This window comes from Protopterus annectens, chromosome 5.part0 (genome assembly GCF_019279795.1).
Source record: "Protopterus annectens isolate FY-2018-M chromosome 5.part0, PAN1.0, whole genome shotgun sequence".
Taxonomy (NCBI): domain Eukaryota; kingdom Metazoa; phylum Chordata; order Ceratodontiformes; family Protopteridae; genus Protopterus; species Protopterus annectens.
Genome location: NC_056735.1, coordinates 1,005,242,532 through 1,005,257,847, shown reverse-complemented (window position 1 = coordinate 1,005,257,847; position 15,316 = coordinate 1,005,242,532).

Sequence of the window (15,316 nt, the reverse complement as noted above, 5' to 3'; positions counted from 1 at the left end):
TTATGTATTTGACATAACTCTCACCTGCAGGGGTATCCGCAGAATGGCCAGCATTTGGACTCCTATGTTTGGTGAGTTCCTCAGACATTTTTTGTCTTTGAAAAATCAGTAGCATACTCTGGTTATTGCAGTCAGTTACTCCTAACATCCATTTGTATTTCTGACCTCATATCCCTCAGAAAAGATATCTTACAACTAACCAGGTTACAACAGCAACATTTTCAGTTTATAATATCAATATTTCAAATATACCCCTGTTTTTGGGCCTCTGTCTGACAATTATGTCAAGCTTTGTCCAGATGTCATGCAGTAAGAGGTTGCTAGGTATGGTAAATGATTATTTAGTGCCTACATTCCTGACATCATCCCAGTGATGTATCAGACTGCCAGACGTGTTATGTGGAAGAAGCCTTATATATGAGGGGAAAGCCTGGACATTCTGTGGGACTCTGTACAGTTGGGAAGTCTGTGTATTTCTGGCAATTGTTGTCAGACTGTCAGGATTGTGTAGCAGGGTATTGTGTCAATGTTATTTGGCCTGTGTAGGGAAGGGGGTGGATGTATGTGTTATGGCTCCTTTTCTATCTGCCTGTGCATACTGCTCCTGTTTCTGGTGGTCTTTCGGCTGTATATGTTTGCAGGGGCAGACTGAGACATGTCCCATACAAAGGTCAGGCATCAGTGTACACTGTGAATTGGGCCAGTATATGTGGGGTAGTGTGTGAGTGGCAAACATGTAGAGATGTTTTTGTTCACACAGTCCTTATACTGTAATGTTCCTTTTGCTTACCAGTATGTCATTGTGACTGTGGTTGAATTAGTTGTGGGTAAACACTTTCACACTGGTGTCTGTTTTGCAGTGCTGTGACATCCCTGTAGTGCCTGAAGTGTTTGCCAATACATGTAACCCAGAAGATTTGGGTTAGTGTTGTCTCAGTCTGACTGTAGTTTGAACAGTGCTTGGTGACATGCTTAGCAGCTGAGTGTAGTTTCCTAATATGATGTTATATTCAGATATTTGTAGGATGTACTGTTGCCTGCCCCCCAATAAGTGTTGTGTATTTCTGACATATCAGTGGGCAGATGTGAGGATTTCAGTCACTAACTAGTGGGAAGTAATTGAGTGTTGGACTTGTGGGTGTTACTGCAGCAACTGTGTCAGCTTATCTACTCCAGTATTTTAGATATGTCCCTATTTCCATGGCTTTCTCCCCCCACTTTGTCAGGCCTGGCCCAGGTTTGTTGCAGTAAGGGTTCTGAGCCTACCTCTGGACTGTCTGGATTGTTGCAATATGTCAGGTTTATTGCTCATATTTATGGTCTGTTCCACAGATGTATTATTTTTATATCCTGGTAAATCACTGTGTTGATGTGATGATTTCTGACAGTAAATGATGACATACATTTCAGTTTCAGAACTCACATCCTTCAGAAAAAGTATGTTGAAACAAATCCTGTCACTCTGGCAACATTCTACATTTATAAGAGCAATATTTAAAATATGTCCCTAGTTTTGTCCCATTGCCCCATTTGGACAGCCTTGGGCCAGATTTCTTGCTGCAAGAGGTTGGTAGGTATGGTTCTGAGGAATGACTCCACTACATGTTATGAGCATATATAGATAGATATATATATATATATATATAGATATATATATATATATATGAAACAAAACCACAGGACCCCAGAGATAAATAACAAAAATCCAAACAACAGTCTGTCAGCAACTTGAAACGCTATGAAAAGACTGATGTAAACTGACCAACTTTCACGTAAAAATGTAAAAAAATTAATAAAACAAAACAAAACAGAATGAACGTAAGCGCTTTCACGGACTGCCTGTCCGCTTCCTCAGACGTAAAATCATATGAAAGCTACAACCATTTATAGCGCTAACATCTAGACAACCAATTAATTAATTAACAATTTGAGTAGTGCATATAAACAATTACAATAAAGGCATAGTGTCACAAAACTATTGTGTACAAGGTTAAAAAACAATTGCATAAAATGACCTTCCAAAAATATATATATTTTTTGCACATCCACAAAGTTTAACCCTACCAATATAAGCTTAAACGCTATCAAAAACTCACAATAAAGCTGTTCACATTATAAATGAAGTGCATGAGATATAAAAGACATATTACCTAAGTGGTCTACCATGCAAGATGGGCTTGAGGGGAACGGTTTCATTTAGGCCACTTCCACGATGTGCCCCCAATCTCAAAATCCATCTAACTTCCGCGGTCTCAGTCAAATTAACCACATCACCCAACCTAGGGTTTTCTTGAACTATGTGTAAGATTTGAAATAGAAAAATATGTGTGGAATTAGTGTTCATTACATGTTTGGCAATAGCATTATATACTTCGTTTCTACGTATACAATAATAATGATCGCGAATTCTCTCCCTCAGAGATCGATTAGTTTTGCCAACATAGTAACAAAAACAGACTTGGCACTGTGCAACATATACTAGATTCCTAGAAGTACATGTCCCAGAGCATCTAATGTTCCAGAGGACACCTGTATCTGGGTGTCTAAAGAACCTAGATTCATTAATATATTGACACTGTAAGCATTCATTGCATTTCTTGGTACCCAACTGCCAAGTAGGGCAACCTTCCAAATATTTGGAGTTAGTGTAACAAATCTTCTGTTGCAATGTTTGACAATTTTTGTACACAAAATGAGGGAAGTTACCTACTAACTGTTTAGTACTGGTGTCAGAAATTAAAATATTCCAGTTATTGGACACCAAGTTTCTAATCTTATCGATATTACTACAGTATGGAATGATAATGGAAACATTTTTGTCCATCCTGGCTCTATGGACAGGTCGATTGATAACGCCAGGGCCAAAATATGGTCTGGCCCTATTTTCCCTGTGATGTGCCATTTGTGTATACACCTGATCAATCTCCCTTGATAATAGCCCTACTCAAAATCCACTTTGTAATACACCCATTTCTTCCATAAAGATTCTATCATAAGCAACAAAGCGTGATGTTCTCATGGCTTGCCCTTGATGATATTGGTAAAGCAAGCCGGATTATGCATACTCTGTCTGTGCAAATATGACGGTTGATAGCAAGCCTTCCTGAACAATTTGGTCTTAACAATAGCATCTTCCACATATATAGTAACGTCTAGAAAATCAGTGCTAGATCTAGAACATGTGCCAGAAAACGGCTTGCTTTACCAATATCATCAAGGGGCAAGCCATGAGAACATCACGCCTTTGTTGCGATGATAGAATCTTTATGGAAGAAATGGGTGTATTACAAAGTGGATTTTTGAGTAGGGGCTATTATCAAGGGGAGATTGATCAGGTGTATACACAAATGGCACATCACAGGGAAAACAGGGCCAGACCATATTTTGCCCTGCCACCAATCCTGTCCATAGAGTTAAGATGAACAAAAATGTCTATTATTCTTCCATACTGTGTAACATCGATAAGATTAGAAACTGTCCAATAATTGGAATATTTTAACTTCTGACACCAGTACGAAACAATTAGTAGGTAATTTCCTCATTTTGTGTATAAAATTGCCAAACATTGCAACAGAAGATTTGTTACACCAACTCCACATATTTGAAGGTTGCCTTCACTTGGCAGTTGGGTATGAAATGCAATGAATGTTTACAGTGTCAATACATTAATGAATCTAGGTTCTTAGACACCCAGATACAGGTGTCCTCTGGAACATTAGATGCTCTGGAACACTTCTAGGAATCTAGTATATGTTGCACAGTGCCAAGTCTGTTTTGTTACTATGTTGGCAAAACTAATCGATCTCTGAGGGAGAAAATTGATCATTATTATTGTATACGTGAAACGAAGTATAATGCTATTGCCAAACATGTAATGAACACCTAATTCCACATATTTTTCTATTTCAAATTTTACACATAGTTCAAGAAAATCCTAGGTTGGGTGATGTGGTTAATTTGACTGAGACCGCGGAAGTTAGATGGATTTTGAGATTGGGGGCACATCGTGGAAGTGGCCTAAATGAAACCGTTCCCATCATAGGTTCATAGGTTCATAGGTTCATAGGTTCATACTAGGCTATCTGCCCAAGGGCATTTATAAGCCTAGCCCATAGTTATGTGGCTTTCGCCACCCCTTTAGTTTGAATAAAAACTATGCCTATCATTTTGCTGTGCCTCTGTCAAGCAGTGACGCTGAAGTAATCCCTGGGGTATATCTGCAATCTCCCATCCATTGGTCAAGATTCCTCTTGAACAAGACCAGAGAGGTGCTCTGCCTCACATGTACCGGGATTTTGTTCCACAGCATAGGGAGTCTCTGGGTGATGAATCTGTCCCTCCAGCACGTTCTATTTATAACCGTGTCAAGGTTTAAGTCTCGCGCCCTTGTGGTTCTGAGGGATCTAGATTTTTGAGGTGAAGCATATTCATCAAATCTGGGTTTGACATGGCCTTATATGTCAGGCACAGGTCACCTCTGAGCAAGCGGTATGAGACTGAATAGAGCTGGAGTTCTTTCAGTCGGGCAGCATAAGACATATTTTTGAGACCCTTTATCCTTTTGGTGAGGAACTTTTGGGGCCTTTCAAGCTGCAGCAGGTGTCTGGTCAGATACATTCGAACGGGCATTGTACTCAATCATAGGTCTAATAAGTGATGAGTACAGGGGACGATGACCTCCTTGATCTAGATGTGAATCCCTTCATGATCAGGTGGGTGATATAGAAGGTTTTCCTAACTACTTTAGCAACATGAGTGTCAAGCGAAGGCTACTGTCAACCTGGGTCCCCAGATCTCTGATGACTTTTCTGTGCTCAGTGGATTGCCACCTATATGGTAGCTAGGGGTAGCCTTGTTTTTCCCAAAGGGTATGACTATGCATTTTTGGCGTTTAACTTCAGGCCATGGCTCTGGCACCAGTTATCCATTTCTGTGAGGCCCTTCTGGAGGATATCTGTGTCAGATGTGTTTTCGACTATGGCCCAGTTTGCAGTCATCTGCAAACTTTGTCGCCATAACCCTCCTGTGTTTGCTTGTACTTCAGAAAAGTAGATGCCGAACAAGAGTGGACCCAGGACTGAGCCCTGTGGGACACCACTTGTGACAGGCTTTGAGTCTGACATGGCTCCAGCAACTCTGACCCTGTGGGTTCTGTCACTTAGCCAGTTTGCAACCCATCTTGTGATGTATGGGTTTACATTCAAGCTGATGAGTTTTTCGATGATACCTGAGTGGGGTATTGTGTCGAAGGCCTTTGCCAGGTCGAGGTAGGCTGTATGGACTGCCTTTCCCTCATCAATGGCCTTGGTGACTGTCTCAAAAAGTCAACCAAGTTTAAGAGGCAGGATCTGCCTTTGACAAAGCCAAACTGAGTTGGATCCAAAGTCTGCAAGTTCCCTATGTCTTTATTTATGAGTTCCATTATGATCCTCTCCATGGCTTTGCAGATAAGGCTTGTCAAGCTAATGGGCGGTAATTTCCAGGGTCTGTGGAGGCACCGCTTATGAAGTGGGACCACAGTCGCCGTCGCCACTCCTTGACGTATCCTGAGGTGAGGCTAAGATTAAACAGCTGTCCTAACTGTGGGTTTAATTCCTCATTGAGTTCATGAAGCACACAGCCGGGGACACCATCCGGTCCCATGGATGCTGTGTTTTTGCCTTAGTGAGGGCAGTTCTCACCTGGGCGTTGGAGATGTTTGGGGGCTACAATCCTCTGGAATAGATATCTCTCCTTTTGGGGAGGGGAAGTTTGCACTGAACCTGTCAGCCAGTATGTTGGCAATGTGTGTAGGTTCAGTAATTTTCACATCATTTTGAACTAATTCTGAGCATATCTGGGAGTTTCCTCCTAGGTTTCTAACATAGCTAAAGAAGGCCTTATGATTCTCTTTAGAGTCCTTGGCGATTTTTCTCTCAAAATTTGCCTTGGATGATTTTATGAGAGCTCTTAGTTTTTACTTATAATGATCAAAGGTGTCTTACCTTTCAAGGATTTTGCTCTATCTTGTAGTAGCTTCCTCCTTTTGTTGTAGAGCTTGTTTATGGCTGGGGTCCACCAGACTGGACGCTTGCCTTTGGTACAGAGAGTCTTAGTTTTGTTTGGGATTGCCTGATCCATGCAGTCCTGTAGGTGCTGGTAGAAGGCATTTGTAAGTGATTCAGCGGTTTGAGTAATGTTTACCACTGGCTCAGGGGCCTTAAAGGAGACCACACTAGTTTTTAGAAGTGTGAAATCGGCTTTTGAGAAGTTTTCACTGTGGTCTTTTTGTTTCAGGTGGGGCGGATGAGGACCTCCAGCGAGATTAGTTTATGATCTGATCTCACCAGTGAGGGTATACTTCGGTGTTGAACATTTTGATCCCATGTTCGTGATGATGAGATCAAGTATGTTTTCTCCTCTTGTGGGGATGGTGACTAGTTGTTCCATGGCATTTGAGTTTATGAACTCCAGGAATCTTTGGGTTAGAGTGTTAGGGCTTGAGTAGTGTTCCCAGTCTATATTAGGGTAGTTAAAGTCACCTAGTATGATGGTAGACCACATAGGTAATATGTTTTATATCTCATGCACTTCATCTATAATGTGAACAGCCTTTTTGTGAGTTTTGATAGTGTTTAAGCCTATATTGGTAGGGTTAAACTTTGTGGATGTGCAAAATATTTATATATATTTTTAGAAGGTCATTTTATGCAATCGTTTTTTTAACTTTGTACACAATAGTTTTGAGACACTGTGCTTTTATTGTAATTGTATATATGCATTATTTAAATTGTTAATTAATTAATTGGTTGCCAAAATGTAAGTGCTATAAATGGTTGTAGCTTTCATAAGATTTTACGTCTGAGGAAGCGGACAGGCAGTCGATGGCGCTTACGTTCATTCTGTTTTGTTTTGTTTTATTAAAATTTTTACATTTCTTATACGTGAAAAGTGGTCAGTTCGTATTAGTCTTTTCATAAGCGTTTTAAGTTGCTGACAGACTGCTGTTTGGAGTTCTGCTATATATATATATATATATATATATATATATATATATATATATATATATATATATATATATATACATACACACACACACACACACACACATATATATATATATATATATATATATATATATATATATATATATATATATATATATATATATATATAAACAAAGACATTGGCAACCTTCAAACACTGGATCCCATGCAGTTTGTGTTCATGAAGGGCCGATCTTGTCTCCTGAACCTGATTGGCTTCTTTGAGTCAGTCTCCAGAGCCTGGACAAGGGTAAGGTGGTCCACACAGCCTATCTGGACCTTGCCAATGCCTTCAACATCATCCCCCACTCTGGAATCATAGATAAATTTACTAAGCTGGGCAATAATCCCTACGTCACTGGATGGGTTGCCAACTGGCTTACTGACAGAACCCACACTGTAAAAGTAGCCAACTCCAAATCCAGATCCAGACAAGTGACAACTGGAGTACCTCAGGGTTCAGTCCTGGGACCGCTCTTGTTTGGCATCTACATCTCTGAAGTACAGGCCAAAACTAAGGGACTCTGGCTAACAAAGTTTGCAGATGACTGCAAACTGGGAGTCATTATTGAATCCCCAAATTATGTGGATATTCTACAAAAGGGCCTTACAGAAACAGATGCGTGCTGCCAGAGCCATGGGCTTAAGCTCAATGTCAAGAAATGTATAGTTATCCCCTTTGGGAAAAACATGTACCCGTGCATTACCACAAAGGTGGCAGTACACTAAACACCGAAAGTGTGATAAGAGACTTAGGGACACAGGTGGACAGTGGTCTCACCTTTGATAACCACATCGCCACAACAGTCAGGAAATCCTTCTATGTGGTGTACCTCATCACTAAGGGCTTTTCTTCCAGAAAAAAAGGAGGTCATTGTCCCACTGTACTCATCCCTCATTTGACTCATTATAGAATACAATCCCCATTTGGTATGTACCTCTCAAGACATCTGCAACAACTGGAAAGGCTGCAGAAATACCTCACTAAAAAAAATCACAGGCCTAAAGCAGATGCCCTATGCTGACCATCTAAAAAACTCCCCCTATACTCTGTTGCATATCGTCTACTCAGAGGCGATCTCTGCTTAACATACAAGGCCATGTCAAACCCAGAGCTGTTGGACATGCTACACTTAAAGAAATCCCAGTCCCTCAGAGCCACACACTCCAGGGATCTAAACCTTGTTATCACAATGAACAAAACATGCTGGAGGGTAGGTTCCTGACCCAAACACTCCCCAGACTCTGAAATAGACTGCCCATACATGTCAAGCAGAGCACCTCTTTGGCCCTCTTCAAAAGGAACCTTGATGATTGGATGGGAGATAGGAAATTCACCCTGGGGATCATGTCAGTCACCCTGCTAGACAGAGGTCCAGGGAAGTAAATACTGTGGGAAGAAATAGCCAGGGAATTTTATGACTAGGCTTGTATAGGCCCCAGGGCCGATAGCCTAGTACCTACCTATGAACCTATATATATATATATATATATATATATATATATATATATATATATATATATATATATATATATCTATAGTATAGGCTGTGCATTCCTCTCGTGAGAGGTTGTGCCATTTGTTGGTGCTGGGAGCATTGAGTAGCGATCTGAAATTGTGTTCGCATACTCGGAAGGATTGGAGGCTGCTGTGTAGTACAGGGCTGTATAGGCTTTTCCGTTGTAGCAGTCTTGTTGGAGAGGTTGCGGGAGAATCCTGGGAGTCCTCTTCTTCCTCTTCTTCGGTGTCGTGGAACATATGTTTAAGATGCAACTTTCTCAAGTAGAGCCGTAATTCTAGTATCAGCTCTGGTATATCCGCCCTTTGGGCGGGGATGAAAGTGAAGCCCCTATTCAGCAGGCTGATGTAGTAGTTGGAGAGGTTCCTGTTGGTTAAGTTGAAAACTGCACTGGGCACTAGGGTTGGGGGTACCGTGGAGGCTAGCGATGTTATCTCCTCATTGTGCTCCTCGTGCGCATTGGTCTCCCTAGGTTCCTGAACCTGGGATTCCCTCTCCCTCTCCCTCGTGTCCCTGGTCCTCTCATAGGAGTTTGTCCTGTGTTCAAGGGGATCCAGTTGTCCATTAATAAAAAAGCCTGTTGGATTTGGTTAGCATTTGCTTTGGTGGTTCATGCTAACTGAACTGGTTGCTGTAGTTGGACCGCCGGTGCGGTAGTCGGTGGCATCTGGATCAATGGAGGAGGCACCGGGATCATCGCTGGAGGAACTAGGATCAGGGGGTAGTGTCTCTCTTGGAACATAAGAGACAGGAACTCGGATTACTGTAGAAAGGTGGAGTCATTGCTGATGAGCCTGGACAATCCAAAGGAAGAAACAAAAACTGCAACGGGACCTAACTCAATACCACAACAGAGCAGCCTACCCCTTACATTGAGGAACTCGTAATAACTTCAACAGAAGACCGAACAACTGGACTAACCCAGCCAGACTAACATCTCAATAGCTAGCACCTCACCCTCTAGCTCTGACGGCCAACGTGGACATTAACTCGGCACCTCCTCACCCTCCACCCTTGATCCCAGTGCCTCCAGCGATGATCTCAGTGCCTCCTCCATTGATCAAAATGCCTCCGACTACTGCACCGGCGGCCCAACTATAGCAACCAGTTCTGTTAGCACCAACCACCACAGCAAATGCTAATCAAATCCAACAGGATCCCCTTGAACACAGGACAAACTTCTATGAGAGGACCAGAGACATGAGGGAGAGGGAATCCCAGGTTCAGGAACCTAGGGAGACCAATGCACATGAGGAGCACAATGAGGTGATAACACCACTAGCCTCCACGGTACCCCCAACCCTAGTGCCCAGTGCAGTTTTCAACTTAACCAACAGGAACCTCTCCAATTACTACATCAGACTGCTGACTAGGGGCTTCACTTTCATCCCCACTCAAAGAGCGGACGTACCGGAGCTGATAGTAGAATTACGGCTCTACCTGAGAAAGTTGCATCTTAAACATATGTTCCACAACACCAAAGAAGAGGAAGAAGAGGACTCCCAGGATTCTCCCGCAACCCCTCCAACAAGACCGCTACATCAGAAAAGCCTGTACAGCCCTGTACTACACAGCAGCCTCCAATCCTTCCGAGTATGCGAACACAATTTCAGATCGCTACTCAATGCTCCCAGCACCAACAAATGGCACAACCTTTCACGAGAGGAATGCACAGCCCTGATGGAGCTTAGCAAAGACTGCAATCTCCGAATCATGAAAGCAGACAAGGGCACGGGGATCGTACTCATGGAACAAAGTGTGTACTCCACAAAAATCAAAGCAGCCCTAGCGGACCAAGAATTCTACACAAAAGTGGATCTCCAAATGGTCAAAAACATTTCTCCACAATCAACAAAAAACTATGACTACTGGAGAAAGAACACAGCATCTCCCTGGAGGAATACATGTTCATGACAGTACCCCACCCCAATCTGGGCAAACTCTTTGGTATCCCGAAGATCCACAAAAACAAAGAGGATCCTCCTTTCAGACTAATAGTTCCCAGTGTACGCACCAAAATGGAAAAAATATCGGAATTTGTTGACCACCTCTTAAACCCACTGGTGCAATCCACTAGATTCTACCTGAATGATTCCTGGCACATTTTCAAAGAACTATCCACGGAACAACTGGAGTCCCCCAACTGCCTGCTAGTCACTCTGGATGTTACCTCTCTCTACATCAACATCCCCCACCAGGAAGGGTTGGCAGCACTAAGATTTTTCCTGTCCAAATATACTCACTTCACTCCAGCCAAAATTCACACAGTATGTGAATTAACAGCCATTGTTCTCTGCAACAATTTCTTCCATTTCAACACTAATATTTTTAAACAAGTAAAAGGTGTTGCGATGGGAACTAAACTAGCTCCAGCCTTCGCCAGTCTAGAACCAAGCACCTGGGAACTTGAAACACTTGTGCACCTCTCCGGGTTCAGTAAAATAAGTCTATACTGCCATTATATAGATGACTTGTTTTTTATTTAGAATGGACCCAAAGAAGAGCTGACCACCTTCCTACAAGCCCTCTCAGACAGCATACCTACTTGGATTTTGTCATGTCTGGTTGTGGTTCAAGCATAGCTTTCCTGGACACCCTCATCTCGATCAACAGACCTAATAATTCCTTGGTATCCAACATTTACAGGAAGGAGACCTACAGAAACAATTTCCTGGACTTCAGAAGCCAGCACCCATTCTTTATGAAAAAGAATGTGGTCCGTGGCCAATTCATCAGATTGTCCAGGCTCATCAGCAACGACTCCACCTTCCTACAGGAGTCTGATTTCCTGTCTCTTATGTTCCAAGAGAGACACTACCCAGCACAATTGGTGAGCTCGATACTCCAAGAGGTCACCAAAGACAGGCACAACAAGTTTAAACCCATCCTAACATATGGGTTCACCTATCATACTACTAATACCCAAAAGGCAGACAAATCTCATAGCTTCTTAGTCCCCATCTGCAGGGACATGGAAAATATCAAACAAATCATGTCTGCATACTGGGACATTATCTCCACAGACAAGGAACTGAAATCCTCCTTGGGAGTATCTCCCACCTTTTGCTACAAAAAAACTAAAACTCTGCAAGCATCGCTCGAGATCAGAGACACACCACTTCATTTGGACAACAGCAGCATAACCACAGCCCCCAAAGGGATGTTTATCTGCGGCAATTGTGTGTCTTGCAAACACATCTTGGTGGGGCAAGAATTCATTTTCCAACATTGCTCCCTCAAAATCTGCTTCCAAAGATTTTATTTTTGCCACACCACTTCCGTGGTCTATGCGGCAGTATTAAAGAACACCTAGGAGCAGTAAGATCCCATAACCCTGGCAATGCACTAGGAAAACACAGTACTAGTTGCACTGGATTCACAGGTTCAAATTCTTTGTACTTGAACAAATAGCTCCGTTTTTCGGATGACACGGACTCCAAACTTGAAGTCAGGGAGCTCAAATGGCAATTCAGACTGAATGCAGAAATAACTCCGGGACTAAATGAGAATTTGAATGTAAAATGCGCTCTGAAGTGGCGTAGATAATCCTCTACAGCTGCTCCTAGCACACTCCACTGTAAACTTGCACTAAAGCATTACATCACAAGTAGTTACCTTAATTTAAATATTTGTTTCTCATTGGCCTTAATTAAATGCAATGTATTTAGCTACAGAGCCCAGCTCACATTACCGTTTGGCTAATTCCTCCACCTAATTTAAATACATGTATTACTTTAGTGACTTGCCTTGGCACAGTATTTCATTCTGAAGAAGATCTCTACATCAATAAAGATCGAAAGCGCTAAATACCGAAGTTACGCTCCGTGTCTTTGTCCTTCATTAGATGCTCAGGACGTTTTTTTACTTAATAGTTTTTTGTACTTCTATCTCTCTCATTGGTTCTTCAGTTTATATATATATATATATATATATATATATATATATTTATACTTTCTTTTTATATATATATATATATATATATATATATATATATATATGTGTGTGTGTGTGTGTGTGTGTGTGTGTGTGGAGACAGTTCAACAACATACAGGAAAAAAGCTCCAGAATTGAGTACAAATTGTATGTCATTATTGCTGTTATACACATGGAGGGTTGCTAGATTGACAGGGTTCATCTGGACATGCATTTACTGGGTGACTTGACATATGACAGTGATATGCTTCTGACATACCTTTCAACTAGCATGTTGTCCACAAACTGGCCAGATGTTTGCCTGTTATGTTTGGTCTGTTCCTCAAACAGTGTCTGTTTTTGTGGGGTTGGTAGGATAATATGATGTTTGCAGTCACTAACTGTTGACATCCGATGGAGTTCCAGACATCATATCCTTCAGGAATGTTATGTTACAACAACATGTGTGACACCAGCTACTGTTTCAGTTTGTAACACCATTATGTGTGATATGTCCGTCTTTCTAGCCCCCTGTCCCACAAGTACGTCATGCGTTGTCCAGATATCCTGCACTATGAGGTGCAGAGGTATGGTATATCATTAATTACCAACTGCATTCTAGTTATCACATTGACCTGGCAGACTCCTGGCCATGGTATGCAGCAGTGGCCAGGATTATGGTTCCACACCCTGGTAATTCTGTGGAAATCTGTACATATGACAGTTATGTATGTCTGGCCATTGTGAACAGACTGTCAAGATCTTGTAGCAGTGTTGTGTGTAGATGTTTGTTGGGCTGGGTAGGGAGAGTAGCAGATGTGAGTGCCATACATCCTTTACCTATATGACTATGGATCCTGCTACAGCTGCTGGCAGTCTATCAGGTCTGTATGCTTGTAGGGGGTGACTGTGAAATGTCCTGTAACACCTCAGAATTCCCAGTACACTGTGAATTTGGCCAGTATATGTCAGTGTAGTGTGTGATTGGCAATCAGGATATGTTTGTTCAGACATTCATTCTACTCTAGAGTTCATTTTGGGTACTGGTATGTTGCTGTGACTGTGGTGCAAATGTTTTTGGGTAGACATTTTTGTACCACTCTCTGCTTTCCACTACAGTTCCATCCTTGTAGTGCATGATATATTTGAATATACACAAGTAATTGCCCAGAGATGATGTGGGGAGTGCCATGTTGGTCTTACTGCACTTCATAAGGTGCTGGGTGACATGTTTGGCAGCTGTCAGGGGATTTTCATTCTATCACATCACTGCGGTCATACCTTTACACTGTCCTGAGGCCTAGGCACTGTCCAGATGCATCGCTCATATGTTTGGTCTGTTTCCCAGACAGTTCTTGTCCTTGGCTAATCAGTAGGATACTCTGGGGAATGCAGTCAGTAAATGCTAACATGCATTTGTGTTACTGACTTCATATCCCTCAGAAAAGATATGTTACAACAAAGCAGGTAACACCAGCAACTGTCTACATTTATAACAGCAATATGTCCACTATACCCCTGTGTTTGGGCCTCTATCCCCCAATTATGTCAGGCTTTGTCCGGATGTCATGCACTAAGAGATTCAGAGGTATGTAGTATCATTATTTATTGTATTCATTCCTGCTACCAACCCAGGGATATCATAGATCCCCAGAAATGTAACAAGGAAGCGGACATAGATATGAGTCCTGTGCCTATACATTCTGTGGGAAGCTGTACATTTGAAAGGGTTGTGTATGTCTGCCCATTGTTAAAAGACTGTCAGGATTGTGTAGCAGTGTCATGTGTACATGTTATTTGGGCTGTTTAGGGAGGCGGTACATGTGAGTGTCATGGGCCCTTTCTATCTGACTGTGCATGCTGCTCCAGTTTCTGGTTTCCTATCACCTGTATATGTTTGCACAGGCAGACCATGACATGTCCCATAACACCTCAAGATTCCCACTACACTGTGACTTGGGGCAGTATATTTAGGGGTAATGTGTGAGTGACAAACGGGATATTGTTGCTCACACAGTCATTATACTGTAGTGTTCAGTTTGCTTATTGGTATGTCACTGTGACTGTGGTGCAATTGGTTGGGGGTATGCACTTTCACACCAGTGTCTGTTTTTCACTAGTGTTAAATCCCTATAGTGCCTGTTATATTTGCTAATGCATATGTACAGCTCCAGAGCTGGACTTGGGTAGTATTATCTCAGTCTGGTTGTAGTTTGGACATTGCTTGGTAGCTCAGTGTAGTTTCCCTAATATTGTGTTATGTCCACATATTCATAGCATGTCCAGTTGTCTGGCCAATATCTTTGGTCTGGTCCTGATAATTGCTGTGTATTCCTGACACATCAGGGGGATGATGTGGGGACTGATGTCACTAACTAATGAGAAGCAATTGAGTCCTGGAATTGTGATATTTCAGTCCAAATATGTTAGGACATACAGTGTTACTACCTCAACTTTCTCAGCTTATCTACTCACGTATTTTGGATATGTCCATATTTTCAGGCCTTTGCCCCCCACGTTGTCAGGCTTGGTCCGGATTCATTGCACTAAGGGGTTCTGAACATACCTCTCCACTGCCAGGATTTTCACAAAATGTCCAGATGTTTGGCCCATACTTTTGTTCAGTTCCACAATTTATTTGTATTTGTCTGGTAAATCATGGTGATGATCCAAGGATTTATGTCAGTAAATGTGACATAACATTTCAGTTTCCATCCTCATATCCTTCAGTAATTGTCTGCTGAAATGCACCCTGTTGCTGTAGCAAATGTCTTTATTTCTAACACAGTAATATTTGAAATATGTCCCTATATGTGGCCCATCCCCCCTTTACAGCCTTTGTACAGGTTTCTTGCACTA